This window comes from Gekko japonicus, unplaced genomic scaffold (assembly GCF_001447785.1).
Source record: "Gekko japonicus isolate JY-2015 unplaced genomic scaffold, Gekko_japonicus_V1.1 scaffold3106, whole genome shotgun sequence".
In the NCBI taxonomy this organism is placed as follows: domain Eukaryota; kingdom Metazoa; phylum Chordata; class Lepidosauria; order Squamata; family Gekkonidae; genus Gekko; species Gekko japonicus.
In genome coordinates this window covers 72,753-90,929 of record NW_015173231.1, presented here as the reverse complement: position 1 = coordinate 90,929, position 18,177 = coordinate 72,753, and the positions used below count along the sequence as shown (strand labels likewise).

Below are 18,177 nucleotides of genomic sequence, written 5' to 3'. Positions count from 1 at the left end.
TTACTTCAGAGTCTACATTTTTAGACATTCCAGTGACTTATATATATATATGAGTGATTTATATATGTGTGTGTGTGTGTGTGTGATTAACACATGGAGCAACACCAGAAGGAGGGCCAATAAGCATTATTGAGGGTAAGCCGGGCAAAACCAAAAAAAAAAAAGTCTTAACCTGCTGGCGAAAGACACCAATAGAGGGAGACAGACAAATCTCCCAGGAGAGCGAGTTACAAAGTTTTGGTGCCATGACGGAAAAGGCCCTTTCTCGGGTCAATACCCATCTAGTGAGCAGGAAGGTTCATATGGGAGAAGGCAGTCCTGATAGGGTTGCCAGGTCATACCTGGCTGTCAGCGGGGGGCTCCAGGCGGCTGGTCAGGGTCTTCTACATGTGTACGCTGCGATGATGTCACCTGGAAGTGCAAGTAATGCTCTATATTCTTGGTGCTTGGGGGGGGGCAACAGTGGGAGGGCTTCTAGTGTCCTGGCCCCACTGCTGGACCTCCTGATGGCACCTGGTATTTCTGGCCACTGTGTGACAGAGTGTTGGACTGGATGGGCCTTTGGCCTGATCCAACATTGGTGTCTCTCATGTTCTTATGATCTACGTTATAGCCTCCTGATATTTTTCACCAAAATATCCCTGCAGCACAGGCAGCAGCTAAGAGAATAGCTGGAATCGTTGCTTCTGCTCTGCTACTGACCTCCCTCAGTGTCCGGCTCAAGACTCCCGTCTCCTCATTTCTCTGGCGGGCTCAGACCTGTGAGATGAATTCTGGCCATTTATGCGCAGTTCCATGAGAGGAAGCCGCACCGTATCCTGACCCTGTCCATGGGGAGCACTGTTCCATGCCATTCCCAGAGGATTCTTGTCAAAATCAACAAAGATTCCCTAATGGTCTTTCAGAAATGGCAGGGATTCTGGTGCTTGTAGTTTTTCTACTATTCCACCTAAAACTTCATTGGTATTTGAGGGCACATCCCTGTCCAATGCAGACTCGTGAACGAAATCATATTCTGAAGGCGGTGCCGGTTTTAGTGCTTGGATCAGGGGCATCTGTCTCTCTGCTCCATGGGAAGGAGGGGGAACAAGGTGCAAACAATGGGTGAAAAGTTGGACATGGAGAATATATGCAATTAGGATAAGGTAAAGGTTCCCTTGCTCGAAAGCCAGTCAAGTCCGACTCTAGGGTTGCGGTGCTCCTCTCCGTTTCAGAGCCAAAGAGCCAGCGCTGTCTGAAGACGTTTCCGTGGTCATGTGGCCGGCATGACTAAACACCAAGGCGCACGGAACGCTGTTACCTTCCCACCGAAGTGGTCCCTATTTATCGACTTGCAATGTCTTGCTTTCGAACTGCTAGGCTGGCAGGAGCTGGAACTAGAGACAGGAGCTCACTTCGTCATGCGGCACACTCTGGTCTCGAACTGCTGAACTACCGACCTTCCACAGCCTGCAGTTCAGCATCTTAACCACTTGAGCCACCGCAGCTCCTGCAATTAGGATACTGGTGTCCAGAAATAGCATTGCATGGGAAACAGTTATAAAGAATTTGGAGAGCCTTGGAAGCCTTTGCACACCAATCTCACAGGGGTAAACATAACATTGGAAGAAAAAAAACACCACCTCTTGACAAACGAAGATCTGGAGGGAGGGAGGTCCAGTGCTAGTGTGGGGTGTGTTTTGCGGGACAGTGAAAACACGGAGCTTTCGTGTGGTGTAATGAGAGATCTCCGGCCTGGATTCACGCCATGGTGACCACTGGACTCGACTACTGTCATGCACTGTATATTGGTCTCACCTAAAAAAGAACATGGACGCTGAAGTTGGTGCAGAACTCAATGGCTCGGCTATTAGCGGGAGGTACATAAGAACATAAGAGACGCCAATGTTGGATCAGGCCAAAGGCCCATCCAGTCCAACACTCTGTCACACAGTGGCCAGAAATACCAGGTGCCATCAGGAGGTCCAGCAGTGGGGCCAGGACATCAGAAGCCCTCCCACTGTTGACCCCTCCCCAAGCACCAAGAAGACAGAGCATCACTTGCCCCAGAGCCCCTATTGATACCTTGTGGCTAATAGCCACTGATGGACCTCTGCTCCATATGTTTATCTAATTCCCTCTTGAAGCCATCCATGCTTGTAGCCGCCACCACTTCTTGTAGCAGTGAATTCCAAGTGTTAATCACTCTTTGGGTGAAGAAGTACTTCCTTTTATCCGTTCTAACCCGACTGCTCAGCAGTTTCATGGAGTGCCCACGAGTTCTTCTATTGTGAGAAAGGGAGAAAAGTACCTCTTTCTCTACCTGCTCTTTCCCATGCATAATCTTATAAACCTCGATCATGTCACCCCTCAGTCGTTGTTTCTCCAAGCTAAAGAGCCCTAAGCGCCTTAACCTTTCCTCATAGGGAAAGTGTTCCAACCCTTTTATCATTCGCACCATTGATTTATATAGGGGCATTATGAGACAGTGTGTGACTGCAATAAAAAAGGCCAATGCTATGCTGGGGATTATTAGGAAGGGTATTGAAAACAGATTAGCCAATATCATAATGCCCCTATATAAATCAATGGTGAGACCTCATTTGGAATACTGTGTGCAGTTCTGGTCACCACACCTTATCACTCGAGTCGCCCTTTTCTGCACTTTTTCCAAAGCTATAATATCCTTTTTAAGGTGTGGTGACCAGAACTGCACACAGTATTCCAAATGAGGTAAAAGGAGGATACATATGATGCCCATTGAGCAGTCACTCTGATGGTTACCCATCAGTTACCAGGCAGAATTTAGGGGACTGGCTATCACGTAAAAAGTCCTTCGTGGCCTTGACCCCTCATGTCTGCGGAACTGCCTCTCCCCCTATGCTTTGCCACGACGTCTTTCATTCATCTGAGCTGGGCCTCTGGCAGGAGCAACCTTGTAAATGGAAAGAGCTTTTGCAGGATTTTCATGAAAAGAGGTGGTGCTATGCGGTCTTTCAGGAAAGGGAAATATGAAACAGTGGGGATGGGAGAAATGAGATGCATCCCAGCAGTTCCTGTGGGTTCTCGTAAATAAAAAAGTACAGAAGTCCTGAGGGTTCCGCACCTATCAAACACGACTTTGAAAGCCCCCCCCCCCCCCCAAGATTTAATCCCTAAAGAGGATCCAAAGAGCATCCAGGCCTACTGGGAATATCCACCCGCTCGTAACCCAACACTCTGGTTCTTGAACTCAACTGACCCACATCATGAATGGGGGCAGACTGGGCAGGATTCACTCATGGGGATCAGTCACGGCCTGAGACTCAAACATCTGCAAGAGGATTTTTAAAGAACTTTATACACTATCAAAAAATGACATGCCACACCAACCTTTGGCACACTTAATGAAGCCCAACTCATAACCCCCCCCCCCACAGAAAGCACAAAGTCTGATTTACCTGATACAAATAATAATCTCTTTAATGAGCTATGACCCTTCCTTAGCTGAGTTTTGTTTTCTCTGATTTATTAAGGAACATTTAATCTTGGGTTGCCAACTGCTTCGAGGGGAAAGTGTGCGGTCCCTTTAAGAGATGAACACCACCGGGTTTGCGGCGATAACCGCAAAAGAACAACACTCGCCACGATGAGTAAAACCTTAATGTATTTTGCCAAAAGTTGTACACGTATCCAATACATACAAAACTTAATTCTACTTTACAGGGTCTTACAACAATATAACTTATTTTCTAACGGAAATCTTTCTAAAGGTCCCTTTAAGAGAGGCATTATGGGATGTTATTTACCTCTTCAGACACCAATTTCGACACCCTAAGTCTCTGGGAAACAGGCAGGATTTCCCCCTCCCCCCCCCGCCTTGAGGCCTGTTAGCAACTCTAAGAAAGATACCTTTCCAAATTAAAGCAGTGAGAGGCAATTTCTCAGTCTGCTGCATAAAGACACGGGAATTTCAGATTACCCTTTTTAAGCTGTTATTGTACCGTCTTGGAGTAAACTGGTACAGGAGTGGCCATTTCACACAGCCTTTCTCCTACTGGTAAGGAGTTGTCTCTGAAGCGCCACTTTGTTTTCCCGCCCACGCGTGCGATCTTCGTCTTTTTTTTTTAACCTTTTAAGAGTGCTATAGCACTATAACACAACATCAAAACAGCACAATAGCGACCCCATTGGAATACCTGGACTCCATTGAGATACATGAGATTGGGGGATTTAAAAATAGGAAGTGGAAGCTCAGGAATGCAGTTTGAGAGCATTTTTTTTAAACACTAGCTCCTTCCCGGCTTGCAAACAGCATCCTCCTCTTGATGGCCAGCATTTTGGGATGCCATGCCTCCAAGGGGGACCGGGGGATCCCCTGTACTTTCAACCAGTGTTCCCTCTAAGCTCAGTTAGTGTGAGCTGGCTCAGTTTTTTAGCCTCCAGCTCACACATTTTTGTCTTAGCTCAGGAAGAATGGCTCCAGAGTGAACTAGTTTATGCAGTAGCCAAGTTGCTTGCTCACAATTCTAATGCCAGTAGCTCACAAAGTGGAATTTTTGCTCACAGGACTCCACAGCTTCGAGGGAGCATTGCAGAGTTACAGCTTATCTCCTGCCTACAGATATCAGTTCCGAGGCATATAGCAAATGCTGTGGAAGAAGGACTCCATGGCATTGTACTCCACTGAAACCCCTGTTCTCCCCAGATGTAGTGATCTCATGTATCTCAGTGGTCCAGGCATTCAAATGGGGTCGCTATTGTGCTGTTTTGGTGTTGTGTTATAGCACTATAGTGCTCTTAAAAGAACGTTAAAAAAACATGGAGATTGTCCACATGGGCGAAAAAGGGCGGGGAAACCTTGTCATCGGAGGAAGTGCTATGAGGGCATTTTACACAGCACCCCGTAGCGCTTCAGGAACGGTATAGAAAATTGAAGACCGCTTAGAAGCAGTTTGCAGGTAAAACGGCTCAGGAACGCTTCCCTAACGGGACAGGAGCGTTTGTGTCTGAAAGTGTCAATATATTCCATTAGGGAACCATTACTAAAACGGTTCTGTCTGAAATGTCAGTACAGAAACCATTAGTGAACAGTTCCTGAAATGGAACATATCGGATGTCTGAAATTCCCCACAATCTCCAAGGAGCAGGTGTCATTTCCTGCAGGAGCGCACAGGAACGGAGCTCCGGCAGTAAGGAGCCCAGGGGGCGGGCACATGCAACAAGCCCCACCCCTTTCCCCAGCAACCCTCAGTTGGGTCAGGAGGAGCAAGAAGCAGCCAGGTAAGTTGCAGAGCCCCCCCCCCGGCCCGCCTTCAGATACAAGCTCTCCCTCCTCTGTGAGGGCAGATCTGCCCATTCCCCTCCCCAATAGCTAGCAATCCAGAACAGTCCAGTGGAGCCTGAGCGGTGGGTGTTGCCTTCTGACACACTTCCGGTGATGTCGGGAGTGTGGTATATGCAAATAAGTTATGCTAATGAGTTATGCTAATGAGCTCCTGCACCTCTTTTTCTACGAAATGACCCCTGCCAAGGAGGAATTCAAGGGGACCTCTGAGGGGTCAGAGGTGGGGAGTAAGCCTTGGCCCAGAGCTTCCTCCAGGTAAGTTTATTTGGTGGTTAATGGGTGGGGGTGGGGGTCAGAGCAGAAATAGGGAATCTTACTTCTCCTTCCTGATTCTCTCTGAGAGTGTCTGGGGGTGGGTGGGGAGGACATTTGGGATTGGGGAATTAGTATCCCACAAGGTTCCCCTGTCAACCCCACAGATAAACAGTCAATTTCCACAATACTGGATGATACTGGGGGGGGGGTCTGACCACTTAGAACTGAGTTGTTGGGTTGGGGGACACAAGCTTTTCCTTTCAACTCAAATTCTAATGCCAAAACTCTTTGGGCTTCAAGGTGGTGACACCCAAAAAAGCTCACAGCAGGCCGGACTGGGGAGGGATTAGGGTTCTGTAATGCCTCTCTAGAACGGCTTGTCATCTAGAAACGTTTATGAATTAAGGACGCCAGCTCGTCACACTATGTTTATTCCAGGAGCAGAGAGGCTGTGGATATCTGTTACCCTCAACTTGTCTATTTCCTCACAGGATTTGGGAAAGGAAATGTGTTGGGGTTTTTTTGCAAGTTTTGTAGATGTCAGAAAGAGTTAGACTGACAGATAACCTGAAGCAGTGAGTTTCACAAGAGTTTCCTCTGTGAACCTCGCTGCTTCAGGTTATCTGGCACTAAAAAGGCCTGCCTTTGTGTGACTACTTCCTGAGCCTTTCTGAACCCACAACGCCTGGGTGTCTGAAGAAGACCCTCATCAGAACCAATGATAAGAATGCTTCACCCTTGTATGGATTCTCTGAAGAACATGAGAATCGGATCTGTGCCTCAAGCTCTTGCCACACACTGAGCATTTATGAGGCTCCTCTGCTGTGCAGACTAAAGGAGACATGAGCTCATCTTGAATCTCCTTCAACAGGCAGAGCACATCCTTGCTTCCTTCCCTGTGAGATCTATTTGAGAGCTTCTAGCATGGCTAAAGCTCCTTCCACAGTCCAAGCATTTTTAACATTTCTTCCTGGCTAGGGTAAGATTTCTGTGTAGATTCAAGGTTCCTACAAGAGTGTATGCAGTGTCAGTGCTTTATACTGTCTGTGGTTCTCTTTCAGGTATGAAATAAGATAAAAGCTCTTTTTAATGGGCTAAGCAGTTACATGGCTTCTCCTTGTGTGGGTTTTTAGATGCTGCAGAAGATTTCCATGCTAAGTGAAACGCCACACTCTGCCATTGAGGACTGCTAGGGTTACTCAATTTCTTTCCATACTCTGAGCAATCAAAATGTTTCTTCCATGTGGGTTCTAAGGTCCTGGTGAAGACAGCAACTATAATGGAATCTCTTTCCACACACTGAGCCTTCAAAAAGTTTCTCCCCCTTGTGGGTTGTCAGATGCTGCTGAAGACTGCCACTGAACCTGAGTCTCTTACCACACTCTGAGCATTCAAAAGGTTTTTCCCTGTGTGGGTTCTTTGATGCAGTTGAAGGCTACCACTGTTACTGAATCGCTTTCCACAGTCAGGGCATTCAAAAGGTTTCTCTCCTGTGTGGGTTGTCAGATCCTTTTGAAGATGGGCACTCAACCTGAATCTCTTTCCACACTCTGAGGATTCAAAAGGCTTCTCCCCTGTGTGGGTTCTTTGGTGCTTCTGAAGAACGCCATTGCAGCTGAATTTCTTTCCACACTCTGAGCATTCATAAGATTTCTCCCCTCTGTGAGTTCTTTGATGCAGTTGAAGATGGCAATTCTGACCGAATATCCTTCCACACACTGAGCATTCAAAGAGTTTCTCTTTTGTGTGGGTTGTCTGATGCCGCTGAAGATGGCTACTTCTACTGAATTTCTTTCCACACTCTGAGCATTCAAAGGGCTTCTCCCCTGTGTGGGTTCTTTGATGCAGTTGAAGATGGCAATTCTGACCGAATATCCTTCCACACACTGAGCATTCAAAAGGTTTCTCCCCTGTATGGGTTCTTTGGTGCAGTTGAAGATAGCCACTCTGGCTGAATCTCTTTCCACACACTAAGCATTCAAAGGGTTTTTCCGCTGTGTGAGTTCTATGATGCAGTTGAAGATAGCCACACTGACTGAATCTCTTTCCACACAATGAGCATTCAAAGGGTTTCTCCCCTGTGTGGGTTCTTTGGTGCAGTTGAAGAGTGCCACTCCTACTAAATTTCTTTGCACACACTGAGCATTCAAAAGGTTTCTCCCCTGTGTGGGTTCTCTCATGTAGTTGAAGATTGCCACTCGTACTGAATCTCTTTCCACACTCTGAGCATTCAAAAGGTTTCTCCCCTGTGTGGGTTCTCTCATGTAGTTGAAGATTGCCACTCGTACTGAATCTCTTTCCACACTCTGAGCATTCAAAAGGTTTCTCCCCTGTGTGAGTTCTTTGATGCAGTTGAAGATGGCCACTCCGACTGAATCTCTTCCTACACACTGAGCATTCAAAAGGTTTTTCCCCTGTGTGGGTTCTTTGGTGCCGTTGAAGACTGCCACTCTCACTGAATCTCTTTTCACAGACTGAGCATTCAAAGGGTTTCTCTGTTGTGTGGGTTCTCTGATGCCGTTGAAGATGGGCACTCCGACTGAATTTCTTTCCGCACTCTGAGCATTCAAAAGGTTTCTCCCCAGTGTGGGTTCTTTGGTGCAGTTGAAGAGCGCTACTCCTACAGAATCTCTTTCCACACTCTGAGCATTCAAAAGATTTCTCCGCTCTGTGTATTTTTTGGTGTACAAAGAGCTGTGATCTATTTCTGAAGTACTTTCCACACTGAATGCATTTACTTGCCTTCATTATCCTGTGATTTGGAAAATGCATATTACGCTTTCTTCCTTCTCGCTTCTCAATCATATGGTCACCTTGCTTTCTCTTAGGTCTGCCTCGGTTCCTGACATTTTCGTTCAAGTCTTCATTTTTAACTCTATCTGGCATTTGCTGATTAAGTTCTTCACCCTTCTCATTCCTCTGATCATCCTCTGTTGGAATAAATGGAAAGATCCTGTTAGTACCTGGGAACAATGGTAAGGTCCAAATGCATCTATGTGACTGCAGTAGGAAAGGACTGACTGCCCTTTGGCCTTGTCCAACTTGGCTGATCTTAACCACCCCTCCACCTTTCCACAGAATATGTAGTATTTAAAGATACCTCACCCCCTCAAGGGCCACAGCTGAGCTCTTGCCCAGAAGGAGTTTCTGATCCTCCAGAGAGAGAAAGTGATTACTCTTAGGTGGGGAAGGAAAAAAATTCAGGATTGTTCTGGAAGGACAGAACCATGGTCAAGACCCACTATCCCAACCAGTATAAGGGGCCAGGGCTATTTTTGGGCAGGAACGCACAGGAACGGAGTTCCGGCTGGCTCCTGAGTTGGCCATGCCCAGCAGGAACTCATTAGCATACCAGGCCACACCCAACAGCAGGAACTCATTAGCATACCAGGCCACACCCAACAGCAGGAACTCATTAGCATACCAGGCCACACCCAACAGCAGGAACTCATTAGCATACCAGGCCACACCCAACAGCAGGAACTCATTAGCATAATAGGCCACACCTAACAGCAGAAACTCATTAGGATTGGCTACATTAAGGGTGTGTGGCCTAACATGCAAAGACGTTCCTGCTACAAAAAAAGCCCTGATAAGGGGCATAGATCTGTGAGGCAGAGCACCCTGGTTCCCCCAAGGGTTAACATGATTATTAAGTGGCCTGCTCCGACTTGCAGGCATTGGTGATTCAAGTATCCCCGCAGCTAATATTATTATCAATTTCAAGACCAGACTCCAGAATGTGGTAATCGGTTAATCGTGAGAACCTGTATCTAGTTGTGTAACCAGGAGGGAGGGGGGATTAGGAGGGTGCTGACATGTTCCCTCTAAGCTGTGGGGTCTTGTGAGCAAAAATTCTACTTTGTGAGCTCCTGGCGTTAAAGTTGTGAGCGAGCGATTTGGCTACTGTATAAATTAGTTTGCTCTGGAGCCCTCCTTCCTGAGCTAAGACAAAAATGTGTGAGCCGGAGGCTAAAAAACTGTGAGCTAGCTCACACTAACTCAGCTTAGAGGGAACAGTGCTGACAACCTCTGGAAAATTCTGTCAAGGAGATCTGTTGATTGGGTCATTAGGACTACCTGACCCTAGAGAGGCAGAGAATATAATACTTATGCTGCAACAAGAGATGCCATCTAATACTAAGTATTTCATGTACTAGATAGAACAGTTAGCTTTTCTTGCTTTTCTGTTGAGCTACAGAAACGGTGCTGTTTAGTGATGGGAGGCTGCCTTTACTCGACAGCCTGAATAACCAGGGCCCCGGTCACACGGGCCAGATAATGCCGGGGGGGAGGCGTGGCTGTTTGCCCCGGAGCAGACTACCGTGTGGCTGCCGGATCATACGTCCCGCCAACGTCCCGTGGTTCGGGGGGAGGTGCCGATCATATGACAATCCTGTGGCGCAGCAAAGAAGTGGCGTGGCGCGATCACAGCAGCAATGGCTAGGTGCCGCTGCCGTGGCAGACGGGGTTGTTATTTTTTTAAAACCAAAGTGTGCGCATATGCCGTTGGGTGCTTTTGCGCATCCTGTGGAGACTTGGGGAAAAAAACTTTTCGCGACGGGACATGGGCGGATGCCGGATGCCACAACCTACCACCGGAAACGCGATCAGACGCCCGCCCTTGCCCCGCGGTTTCCGGAAACCAGTACCTCGGAGGGACTAGTTTTTTACGGCGCATCTTCAGCGGGAAGCCTCGGGTTAGCCACGGGAGCTCTACGCTTCCCAGATGTTGTGGTGTGATCGCGCCCGGAAAATCCACCTATCTTCCGTCTCTGTAGCGTGGCTAATGCTCCGTGTGACCGCAGCCTCTGTCAAGCTTTGTCAACCTTTTCTCTTTCGAGCCACCTTGAGTTCCTCTTATGGAAGGAAGGTGAGATATTAATATTTAAATTAATGGGAGGAATTGTCCTCCATGAATTTGTCTAATCTCCTTTTAGAGGCATCACAGTTAGTGGACATTGAGTGCTGCAAATTAACTCTGTGTTTTGTGAAGAAATATTTAATCCCCCCCCCCTCCCGACCTGAACTCTCTACCCATCAAATTCACAGTGTGCTCCATTCACATCCAGGCATGATAATTCCTTACCATAAAAGAGGGCATCTCGGGCACGCTCCATGGCCTGCAGGCTCTGCCCTTGCTCCAAGGAAGCTCCTTCCGCCTCAGGAAATGTAGCTTCTTTCTTCACAGATGATGCCCACATCTAAAACAGCAGTGAGGGAGAGGGGTAAGAGGTGGAATGGAAAAGAGACCAAGGAATGGATCCCGTCCCACTCCCAAACTCTGCACCCTTCCATCAGCAGACCTGGTGAGTTATCTGGAGGGATAACAAATTCTCTAATAGAAGAGGCTGCTGAAGGAGGCTGTGAAATCTCCCATTTGGATGATTAACATTTGGGCAGATGTCTGGCAGGGAACCTTTTAGGATAAGGCCAGATATCGTTGCTTGAATTGGACAATATCTGGAGGGAATCCCCTCACCTGTTCTGCCTGCCTCTTCCCCTCTTCCTGGCTCAGGAGGAAAACTTCGACCAGGGCCACTGACTGGAGACTGGTCTCCACATCCTCTGACCCAGCAATGCATTTCTTGGAGCACTGAATGCTAACAATGCCCTTCAGTTCTCTACATAGGACAAACAGGTCAAACCCTATGCCAAATCTGACATCAAGAATCACCAGACTGAGAAAGCAGTAGCAGAACTCTTCAGCCTTCCAGAACATTCAATGGGGGACCTCAAAGTAGCTGTTTTATTGCAAAGGAATTTCAGAAACAGACTAGGACAGGAGGCTGCTGAATTACAAGTTATTACAACACTCAAGACAATGGAAACCCCAGGGCTTAACAGAGATATCAGGTTCTTACACTTGCTAAAGTTGTTCAGTTTTTGCATCTGTTTGTAAACTCTTGTAAACTCTTTATTACGTGGAATGCTAACTGGCTGCTATTCACAGGTCTTACCAATTGTCTTGCCACACCTGAGAGTTCTTAAGGAACTCAAATGTGAGATTGTTGATCTTCTCACTCATATATGTAACCTATCACGAAATTCAACCCCTGTACCAGAGCAGTTCGAAAGCAAGAAATAGCAAGTTGATAAATAGGTACCACTTCGGTGGGAAGGTAACAGCGTTCCGTGCGCCTTGGTGTTTAGTCATGCCGGCCACATGACCACGGAAATGTCTTCGGACAGCGCTGGCTCTTCAGCTTTGAAACGGAGATGAGCACCGCAACCCTAGAGTCGGACTCGACTGGCTTTTGAGCAAGGGAACCTTTACCAGAAGACTTAGGAGCAGCAAATGTGAGACTAATTTTTAAAAAGGGATCTAGAAGGGAACCAGGAAATTACAGGCCAGTTTGCCTAACTTCTATCCCAGGAAAATTAGCAGAAACTGTCATCAAAGATAGAATTGTTAGGCACACAGAGGGACAGAGCTTGCTGAAGGAAAATCAGCATGGCTTCTGCAAAGGGAAGTCCTGCCTCACCAGTCTTTTGGAGTCCTTTGAGGAAGTGAACAAGCATGTAGACAATGGTGACCCAGTAGACATTATACACCTGGACTTTCAACAGGCTTTTGACAAGGTACCTCACCAAAGACTCCTGAGTAAACCTAGCAGTCATGGGCAATGCTCCCTCTAAGCTGTGGAGTCTTGTGAGCAAAAATTCTACTTTGTGAGCTACTGGTATTAAAGTTGTGAGCAAGCAATTTGGCTACTGCACAAATTAGCTTGTTCTGGAGCCATCCTTCCTGAGCTAAGACAAAAATGTGTAAGTTGGAGGCTAAGAAACTGTGAACTAGCTCACACTAACTGAGCTTAGAGGGAACACTGGTCACGGGATGAGAGGATGGATTCTCTTATGGATTAAAAACTGGTTAAATGACAGGAAACAAAGAGTAAGTATCAATGGGTAGTTCTCAAATGGAGGGAATTAAGCAATGGGGTCCCACAAGGATCGAAATTGGGGCCAGCACTATTTAATTTATTCATCAGTGATCTGGAATTAGGGGTGAGTGGTGTAGTGGCCAAGTTTGCAGATGACACTAAATTATTCAGGATGGTAAAAACCAAGGCTGACCGTGAAGAACTCCAAAGGACCTCCACAAACTTGGCAAATGAAATTCAATGTTGGTAAGTATAAAGGGATGCAGGTTGAGACAAAAAATCCCAACTTCAAGTATAGGCTAATGGGGTCTGAATGTACTGAGACTGAGAGGGGAAAGGATCTTGAGGTCATAGTGGATAACCAGGGGTCATTTCGTAGAAAAAGAGCTAGGGGGACTCATTAGCATAACTCATTAGCATATGCAACACCCCCTGACATCATAAGGTCCGGCGGTGGACCTGCAAGGCCGGCGGGAGGGCGAGGAAGCCCCGCCAAGGCCCTCCCTGGCCCCAGGCAGGCAGGGGTGGGGAGAGGCAGGGAGGAAGCAACTTACCCTCCCTCTTCTCCTGCCTCCTCCTGGCTGAATGAGGGCCAGAAGCGGGGCGGCTGGAAGCAGGGGGTGGGGCTTCGTCGTGTGCCCTGCCCCCCCCCACACCTCACCCGGGGGAACTGTGTGCCCCCCCGAAATGACCTCTGTGGATAACTCAATGACAGTGTGAACCCAGTGTGTTGCAGCAGTTAAAAGGCAAACTCTATGTCAGGAATTATTAGGAAAGGGAGTGAAAATAAAACAGCCAGTATCATCATGCCATGACTGACGTTTGAGAATTATGCATGGAGTGGAGAAAGCGAACAAAGAGAACTTTTGCTCCCTCTCCCAAAACACTAGAATTTGAGGGCATCCGATGAAGCTGATGGGCAGTAGGTTCAGGATGGACCAAAAAAAATACTACTTTACAAAGAGGAGGATTAAAATCTGGAATTCGCTGCCAGGGGCTGTATGGATGGCCACAGGAATAAACAGCTTTAAAGGGGGATTAGATAGATTCATGGAGGGTAAGTCTATCAATGGCCATGGTGACTGAGGGGAACCTCCACATTCAGAGGCACTAAACCTCTCTGAATCCCAGAGTCAGGAGGCAACGTCAGGGGAAGGCCTTGGCCTCTATGCCCTGTTGTTGGCCCTCTAGAGGAACTGGTTGGCCACTATGTGAAACAGGATGCTGGACTAGTTGGACATCTGATCCAGCAGGGCTCTTCTTGCATTCTTATGCCTTAATCCAGTGTTGGCAAACCTTTTAGAGACCGAGTGCCCAAACTGCGACCCAAAACCCACTTATTTATCGGCAAAGTGCCAACACGGCAATCTAACCTGAATACTGAGGTTTTACTTTAGAAAAAACAACCCATACATTAACTTAAGATGATCCAAACAAAGTAAGGAAAGCAATCCCAAATGCTTTCATTTACTTAAAATTATTTGGCAGAGAATTCGACACTTTAACAGTGGTCTGGGCCTGGCTGGGGCGATGGCAGGCGTTGCCCACAGAGAGGGCTCTGAGTGCCACCTCTGGCACCCATGCCACAGGTTCGCCACCACTGCCTTAATCCAATTTTAGCTATATTTATTTCTGCCTTACTTATGCATCTTGACTCTAATTCGCTCTTCCTGGCAACACCCTCCCCCACCCTTTACCTATATGTAATGGCTGGAGACGTCTCTTTCGGTGAATCTGAAGAAGTGTACATGCACGCAAAAGCTTCTGCCCAGAATAACACTTCGTTGGTCTTAAAGGTGCCACTGGAATCAAACTTTCATCTGCTGCTTTAGACCAACACAGCTACCCACCTGGTTTACAAAAGCCTTAGTGTAGACGTAGTGATGGGGGGGGGGGGGTTTAGAATGGCAGCTGTGGGGAGGCTGAGGCAAGGAAAATGGCCCCGATTTGGGCAAGACCTGGGAAAGTGTGCATTTTCTTTCCCACACAGTGAGCAAAGGTGATTTCCCAAATTTGGAAAACACTGCAGCCAAATTGGGGGTGGGTGGGGGCGGCCCAGAGAGTACACAGTTTGGGGATGAGGTCATGTGGATGCTCTAATAACCCGTCCTTGTGGAAGCAGCCTCAGAGCGGCTAGATTTGAGTCCTTAGACACCGACCAGAAGTCTGGCCTCGAATCGAGCTGTTCTATGGAAGACCGTCATGGAAACAGCCTACCAGCAGTTTGGCCACTTTATACGACTGCCTTTTGAAAAGCAATCTTGCTGTGCCCTCCACTGGCAGATGATACGTTTGTCTGGACAATTTTTAAAAAATTTTTAAAACATCTGCCACTGCTGAAGACTGTGATCACTTGGAAAAAAGACCAAACGCGTGGAATTTAATAGCAACAACACAGAAATACCATTTCCTACTCTAGTTGGGTTGCTTGCACAGATATGTTCCTGTCGTAAACACTGTGGACTAATCGTAATGGTTGGCGGGAAATGCGAGTCCAGCGGTACGGACGTCCTCCTGGCTGAACAGCAGTTCATCATAGTGCCGAGAGACTCAGATCCCCATAGAAAGGAGTCTCACGAGCAATGCTCCCTCTAAGCTGTGGAGTCTTGTGAGCAAAAATTCTACTTTGTGAACTACTGGCATTAAAGTTGTGAGTGAGCCATTTGGCCACGGCATAAATCAGTTTGCTCTGGAGCCCTCCTGCCTGAGCGAAGACAAAAATCTGTGAGCCGGAGGCTAAAATACTGTGAGCTAGCTCACACTAACTCAGCTTAGAGGGAACACTGCTCACAAGCTGTCTGTAAATTGACTGTCAGTGGCACCCCGATTCTGAGAAGGGATCTACAGGGAATCCAGCAAGCAGACAGATTCCCCGCACCTTTGTAATGCTGCTAAGTCCACAGAAAAGGGTTCAGTTTGTTTGTGACCCTCTGCAGGGGTCATTTCCTGCCGGAGCGCATAGGAGCGGAGCTCCGGCAGTAAAGAGCCCAGGTGGCGGGCACATGCAACAAGGCACGCCCCCTGCTCCCAGCAGCCCTCAGTCAGAGCAAGAAGCAGCCAGGTAAATTGCAGAGCCCCCCCCCAGCCCCCTGGTTCAAAACAGTCCAGTGGCACCTTTAAGACCAAGTTTTATTTAGGTACAAGCTCTCCCTCCTCTGTGAGGGCAGATCTGCACATTCCCCCCCCCCATCGCTAGCAATCCAAAACAGTCCAGTGGAGCCTGAGCGGTGGTTGTTGCCTTCTGCCACACTTCCGGTGATGTCAGGGGGTGTGGCATATGCAAATAAATTATGCTAATGAGCTATGGTAATGAGCTCCTGCACCTCTGCATCTATGGTAATGACCCCTGACCCTCTGCATCTAGCAACTCCTGCAACCAAACCTGTGTCCCATGCATAAGGGGAGCCCCAAAAACCACTGCCCTCCCAAAAGTCCCAGCAGACAGAACTTGTGAATCCTGCCACAAAATGAGCCCTGCCTAAAGCTGTCTGGAAGTAGGAACAATGAGGTAAGGCGTGCCTCCCCCGATCTGAAAATATTCATTTGAATATCCCGCAAATCCTCTGCGCTAAAAGAAAGTGGCCAAATCTCCAGGAATTTCCAGAGCTAGGGATGACCATCCTGCCCCATATGGCAGAATCTCAACAGTCTCCAGGTAGGAGGGCGGGGAAGGGCGGGGTACAAATTTAATAATAAATAAAAAAATAAAGTAGTGAGAGGGACCGTTCTTGCTGGCATGCAGTTCTGAGAAACAGGGAAGATATATTACAGGAACCCACATTTTCAACACAGTCCTAAAGCCACTTTCCTGGGAGTAACGCCACTGAATAGGCCTGCGTATGGTTTAGATTAGAACAGGGGTGGCCAAACTGTGGCTTGGAAGCCACGTGCGGCTCTTTCACACATATTGTGTGGCTCCCGGCAGGCTCCCCTGGGGGGTCTGAACAAAATCCTGCGAGGCATGCCCAGGTCAAAGTTCAGGCTCCCCAGGTCAAAGTTCAAGTTCCCACCCGGGACACTCTCACAGGAAGATCGGCAACGGGAGATTGGCAAGCAGGAGACAATCTTTGCTGAGTCTGCATGAGACTGTTAAATAACTCAGAGAGAGAGCACAAGATCTGCAACATTTAAGCAGGATAACTTGAGCTATGAGAAAAGAACATTCTGTGAAATACACTGTGCTTTTTAGCTCAAAAAGTCTTTTGCTCTGTTGTAACGATTTCACTGTGCAAAGGGTAAGCTTGCTTTTTCCCTCTAAATAAAACACTGCTCCCAGCCTGTCAGTTCAGAAGAACAGGGAGCTTGGTACAGAGAGAGAGACAGAGCTGATCTGCAGCTTCAAGAAATCTGTTGTGTGTGGTGTCGTTATTGAACCCTGACAAAGTCTACACTCCCCATCTATTTTCTTTCTTCAGTGTAGAGGTTAAGTGCGCGGACTCTAATCTGGGAGAACCGGGTTTGATTCCCCACTCCTCCACTTGCACCTGCCTGGATGACCTTGGGCAAGCCCTAGTTCTGATAAGAGCTGTCCTTGAAAAAAGAGCCGTTTCTGTCAGAGCTCTCTCAGCCCCACCTACCTCACAGGGTGTCTGTTGTGGGGAGGGGAAAGGAGTTTGTAAGCCCCTCTGAGACACCTTCGGGTAGTGAAGGGCGGGGGATAAAGCCAATCTCCTCTTCTTCTTTTTGTTTCTTTCCCTCTTTCCTTCTGTCTCTCTTCCTCCCCCCCTCCCCCCATCTATTTGCTTTCTTTATCTCTCTCTTTCTCTCTTTTTTCCACCTCTTTCATTCTTTCTTCCCACTTCTCTCTTTTTCTCTCTCTCAGACAAATAAATATCAATAGCAAACAGATACCATTATAAATATCTGTTTTTGCCCCTTTTGTTTTTATTTTTGGCAGTCTCATTTAATTTTAATAAAAAGCAAATTTGCATATTTTCCAATAAAAATGCGTGTGTAATATTTGTTCGTGTCTTGTGGTTCTCAGACATCTGTTGTTTATTCTGTGTGTCTCTTACGTTAAGTAAGTTTGGCCACCCCTGGATTAGACCACCTTTGGATGGCTTGGTGTGAGCTTGCTTCAGTTCGCCTTCTCTTTTTTTCTACTCAGCCGTCCCTTTTTCTGAGACAGCTGTGCAGCACGGGATACTCCGGGAGTGCAACCCAGTGCAGAGTTCCTCCAGAGCAGCCACATTGAGCTGCATAGGGTGTCACTGATGGAAGCCTGGCTGAAGTTCACTCTGTCTGTAGGGGTTTGGGCGCTGCTCCTTATGGAGAGGACAGGAAACTTCTTTCATTTCTCTGCGGCACTCTTAAGAGTGAAAAGAGTTTGCTAAAGAAGTCAAGCAAGGGGAGGGGGAGGCCCGTAGCCACGGTGGTGCACAAAGGGGCGGGGCCCCACCAATGATTTGCCACGTCCCTCCAATCAGCACTAGGGGTTGGTGTGCAATCTGTAGCAAGTCTTCTGCCAATGAGAGAGGGTATCTCCTTCCCTCCTCCCGCCTCCCTCCCAGGCTTTGCCAATGAGGGAGAGAGTCTCCTTCCCTTCTCCCGCTTTCCTCCCAGGCTTTGCCAATAAGGGAGAGCGTCTCCTTCCCTCCTCCCGCCCCCCTCCCAGGTTTTCCCTTTGCACTTTGCTTCCAGCACCAAGTAGTTGCTCCTGCTGTGCTCCAAAGCACATGACACAGTCCTTTTTGCACCTTCACTAGCTAGCTGGTGCCAGTCATGGGCTCAGCA

The 18,177-nt window shown here is 47.8% G+C and overlaps 1 pseudogene; it reads right to left on the bottom strand.

The window, feature by feature from the left end:
* Nucleotides 1–6,938: 6,938 nt before the first annotated feature.
* LOC107120108 overlaps nucleotides 6,939–18,177 on the bottom strand; it is a 13,114-nt pseudogene continuing 1,875 nt past the window's right edge.